The following is a 5445-nucleotide window of genomic DNA, read 5'->3' as shown; positions in this document are numbered from 1 at the left end:
TGGACATGAAATGAACTATGAGATAGTGTAGGATTAGAGAGACATCAAAGCCCTGATTGATTTTCAACATTATGCAAAGCCTCTCATTTTCCTTTTGACTCAGCGCGCCATGCAGATTATAGATTGTGTTCAGTAATCATAGCAGAGCTGTTCTTCCCTGGCCATGGCTAAGTCTGTATCAGCATTCCCCTTATAAGCCCCTAGTTTCAAAGGGCTTTATAGTTTGTCCATAAAAATTTGTTCTGTGATGGAATTTGGTATTAAGGTCTCATCCCAGGATAAGAAGAATTTTTCTTTACACATTTGATTACTGTTTGCCATTTCTGAGATGCTGTCTGAGTTTTAAAATGGTAGAACTCAGTTCCTTAAAGTGCTCCCCACTCCTACAATTCAAAAACAGCTTTATTTTCGAAAGTGAATGTTGACAGGTCATTATTAGACTGTTCTGTCAATTTGTGCCTTTCATTTCCTAGGCAGTGAGGGGTTGGAAGGGTCAGAGAAGCAATGCACTCAACTCACAGAGTGAACTTCACCTAACAGTGACTCCTGCCACTCAGCTCTCTTGGACAGAAGAATGATGGGATAAAGCAAAGACCTGTTTTCAAGCAGGAGGGAGAAGGGGATTAAAGTACACTTCTCAGGAAGGTGTAGGTATTCTTTAGGCAGGCTGCAGACAAGGCCATGCACATTGTTTCCACAAGTAAGTCAGCAAATGGTTAGAAGAGATTGGGTTTGTAAGGAAAATCCTGGGGGTAAACTGGAGGGATTGCAGTAATAAACAGTGGTGGAAAGGATGGTTATGTTTACTCATAAACAAAAAGCAAACTCTATGATAATGACATTTACTTTATATTGAGAAACAGCAAGTCAAGAGAGAACAAAAGTAACATTTGTGTGAGAGCACACTGTGTGTGTCATCTCTGTGGCAGACTGCACAGAACACTGCTGCTCAAAATGGCTGCCAAGCAGCTGCAGACAGCAAACTTCTAGACATGTAGAAGTGCTGTACACAGACAACAAGTCATAACATTCGTAAGCTACACATAGTACAGCTGTCTGCCCTGAGACTTTCCCTGTAGGTGCAATGGGCCTAATTTTGAGCCTACTGAAGTCAATTGGAATCTTTCCATAGACTTGAATGGGCTTCAGATCAGGCCTCATGTGAAGTTGCTGCATCAGTCCAGAAGAATCTTTGGGATTGTCCCAAGTGCTGTTTGCAGGATGTGAGAAGGTTTGATTAAAATAAGGGCTGTTCCATGCTGACTGGGGTGTTGTGTAGCTCTCAGCTGTGGTCTTGCACAGATTATAAAATGCCCCAAAAGAAATGGTACTTAACTTAGGGTGCATAATTATACATTTAGGAGCTCAAATTGGCAGGTAGGCAGCTAAAACAGATGCTTGAGGGGTGATTGGAGTACTCTGGTGCAAAGTGGTTGCCCAAGTTTGAAAATTGGTTCCACAGACTGAAGGTTTTATCCTGCAGACCAAGTTCTGTAAAATGGGGCCCTTAATGTGTATGTGCAACAGGTGGACCAACACAAGAGTGGTGATGCCTTTCAGAGACCACAGGTGTAATAAGTAGGGAAGAATGGGCCAGTTCAAAATAACACTTGTCCTGAATCTTAGTCCTTCAAATGAACCACATCTAAGCCCTGTTAGTTTCAGATACTACCCCCCTTCCAAAATCTTTGATTGCCCTTCTAAAAAATTATCTATCCTGCTTCTTTAAATTCAGTCATCTGGCCTGGGTCTAGTGAGTCTTCTTGTTCTTTACCCCTCTGCCCACATAGTTTTGCTTCTCAGGAATCCCTTTCTCAATCCACTCCTGATGATATGTTCACTAGATCCCACAGTCTCTGATGGTTCTGGGCCCTGGATGGTTTTATTTTTCAAATATCAAGCTTCAGGTCTACTCTGGATTATGAGAGAGTGGTGGTTGTTGTATGGATGGAGGCAATGTGATCCAATGGTTAGGACATTGGATTGGGGCTTGGTACTTGGACTGGATAACATAGCTGTACCACTGACCTTGGGCAAGTCACTTCACTTCTTTTGCCTCTGTTTTTCCCTCCTGCTTTTTCTGTCTTGCCTATTTAGATTGTAATCTGTACGAAGCAGGGATTGTCTCTTACTAAATGTATGGATAGTGACTAGCACAAAGAGGGTCCTGATCTTGGTTGAGGCCTCTGTGTGCCACTGTAATACAAATAATTCCAATACTTTAACACAGTATAGAATATCTAGTAAGAGTCATGATGATGCGTGACCTGCTTATCTTTGAACTGGGATGGAGCTCAGTCTGTCTTTCTTTTCTTTAGGTAGTGCTGCCACTATTAAAAGAAAAAACCCAAACATTGAGGGCCCTCTGCAGCAGCTGGACATACAGTTCATTAAGGGTATGTCTACACTGGCAAGTTTCTGCACCACAAGTTATACCACTTTCATTAAAACGCTGGAATTAAACCGCTGTTGCGTGTCCACACTGTGCTCCTTGTGATGCTGGAGCGCATCCACATTAGCAGCTCTTGCAACAGCAAAGACAGTGCATTGTGGTAGCTATCCCACTGTGCAACTGGCCTCAGGGTGCTTTGGGAAGGGTTTGCAATGCCTCATGGGGCAGGCACAGCGTCACATGATGCAGGTTTCCCAATCCCATTGTTCCATTTGAAAAGCAGCTGGCAATGAAGTGGAGGGGGCAGAAAGAATGTGTGACCGGGAGTGTATGTGTGTTTGGAGCGGGGGAGAGAGACAGTGTGTTTCGGGGGGCAGAGAGTGTGTCAGCATGCTGTCTTGTAAGTTCACACAGTGGCAGGAAGCAACCAGTCCTGAGGCAGGGGGAGGGGAAAACCCTTCCTGGGCTCTCTGCACCGCACACACCTGCCTCTGTGTTCAACAGCACAAGCATTCCACGTTAATGGTTTGCTTTGTGTCCCAGAGCAGATCAGCACAGCCCGCAAAGGCTGTCAGAAATGGTGCTTTGAAAGGGGAGGGGCCCATGTCTCTAGGGCAGCTGAGTTCGAAACAATGAGCAGAGCAGTCACTTGAGGCATTATGGGACAGCTCCGGAGGCCAATTACAGCACAGAAAGCAATCAAGTGTTTTCAATGGCAATAGAGCGCTGGAGCCTCTGCGCAAGTAGCCTTACGACTCTCGTCGAGGTGGGTTTTTTGCAGCGCTGCAACTGAGGAGTTTCTGCGCACAAAGTGGCTTGGCAGTGTGTACACGTCTGCAGTTTGAGCGCAAAAAGCTGCTTTACTGCGCAGAAACTTGCCAGTGTAGACAAGCCCTAAGGAAACTGCACTGGGTCAGGTTTGTGAAAGTTCACCCAGTCCCATTCGGACTCGCTGACAAAATTGACACTACTGTATTAGCAAGAAAGAACTCCGCTCTGATTTCAGTAGGTCATTCAGGTTCAAAGCATTGCATAAACGAGCACAAAGACAATTCCTGGTTTGTGGAAAACAATGGACTCAGGAACAATGTTAAGGAACTGTCTTTAAACTCTCCCTTAAACACAGTTTTACAGTTGTCAGACCTGATCCACACAATAGAAGGGCCATTAATACAGGTAAAATGGAGTATGTGTCATTCCCATGGTAGCATTGAATATACTTCTCATAAATAGAGCCTGAGAGGGATTGGATTGTTTTAGATGATGGTAAAACTATGCTACTTCCCATTTTGTCTGTGTTATAAGCTTTTAAAAAGTTGTTCTGAATCGTGCATATGTAATGAAACAGGCATAATACATCTTCTCGGAACACGGTATCCAGGTTAGGAAGAAGAATGGTAAAATAATGAAAGCTAGAAAGGATAAACAAACGTATCATATTTTAATCACAAAAAATAATTAAAATGGATTGGCATAGTTGAAATATCCCATTTTTATACTCATTTGGTTTGAAAAAAATCAAATGAAATGAAGTGGTCCTTTGAAGAAGTGTTTTTTAAAAATTCCTAGATCTCACTGTATTGGTTGCACATCCCACACTACTAAAAGCTCTGCCTTTACTAAGAGCGACTGATAAATAATCCAGAGGGATCTTTGGCTCATTCTGTTAAGCAATAATGATTCTACAGTGCCCACATAGTTTTATCAATAACTAAACCACAACCTTTTCTGTCCTATAGTCTCTAGAGGTAAGGAACATTTTTCAGTGTTTTGGCTTGTCTTAAAGTTTACTCTTCACTTCCTTTTGACTGTTATAATGACCTTCAAGGTGAATTAAAGACTTATACTCCCATCTTTTCAATTTACCCCAAACATTTTCATCTCACATTCTGCTCCTGCTTCTGATTAAGTTTGTTTCTTGACACTGAATTTCAGTTTTATCGTATTTTAGTTTTTGCTGATTGATCTTAAATCGTATGTATTGCTGTGGGAATGTACTGTTTTGTTACTAGTAATTTATAAAGCTACTAGTCAGATTGCCCTGGAAAAAGAGATTGAGTTTGTAATCAAAATGGGTTGCTACCACCTGGATAAATAAAGATGAACAACATGACCCAAAGTCCTAAATCTAACACTGTGAAACCTGAGCCCAAAATAATTCATTTAAACACTCAAGGTAAATTGCAAAGCTAAACTGAACACTGGGCTAAATCCAGAAATATGTTCTCAGAGCTCCCAGAATCCAGGCTAGGGAGGATGCATTCAGCACAAAGATAAGTTTCAGTTTACTATTTTAAAAATATATATTATTCACTTCTCTTCAAATCTATTGGCACATCCTAATTTGCTCAAGACATCCCACTATGCATCATTCTGTGATATCACTGAAATAAAGTTCTGTGACGTCAGGAGCCTGTAGTATCTTGGGGAAATGCTTTGGAAAGCAGGCACTCTGTTCTCTTTCTTCCCTTCTCTTTCCCCCTAATGGATTCTGACAGGTTTGCTCCCCATGATTCATTTAATTGGAAGAGAATATGTATGGAAAGTAGTCAATCCATCTGAATCCTGTAGTAAAATTTTCACTCCTAGATTTTCAGGTACAGTAAGTCTGAGTCTCTCTTGTATTGCACGTTTTAGCAGCTGCACTGATGCAGCTGTGCTGCTGTAAGCTCTCTAATGAAGCTGCTCTAAGCCAGGGGTAGGCAACCTATGGCACGCTTGCCAAAGGCGGCACGCGAGCTGATTTTCAGTGGCACTCACGCTGCCCAGGTCCTGGCCACCGGTCCGGGGGGGCTCTGCATTTTAATTTAATTTTAAATGAAGCTTCTTAAACATTTTAAAAACCTTATTTACTTTACATACAACAATAGTTCAGTTATATATTATAGACTTATAGAAGGAGACCTTCTAAAAACGTTAAAATGTATTACTGGCACGTGAAACCTTAAATTAGAGTGAATAAATGAAGACTTCTGAAAGGTTGCCGACCTCTGCTCTAAGCTGATGGGAGAGAGCTCTCCCATCAGCTTAATTTCTCCAGCCCCCATGAGTGG

This window comes from Chelonia mydas, chromosome 5 (genome assembly GCF_015237465.2).
Source record: "Chelonia mydas isolate rCheMyd1 chromosome 5, rCheMyd1.pri.v2, whole genome shotgun sequence".
NCBI classification, from domain to species: Eukaryota; Metazoa; Chordata; order Testudines; family Cheloniidae; genus Chelonia; species Chelonia mydas.
Note: the sequence above shows the minus strand (reverse complement) of the source record.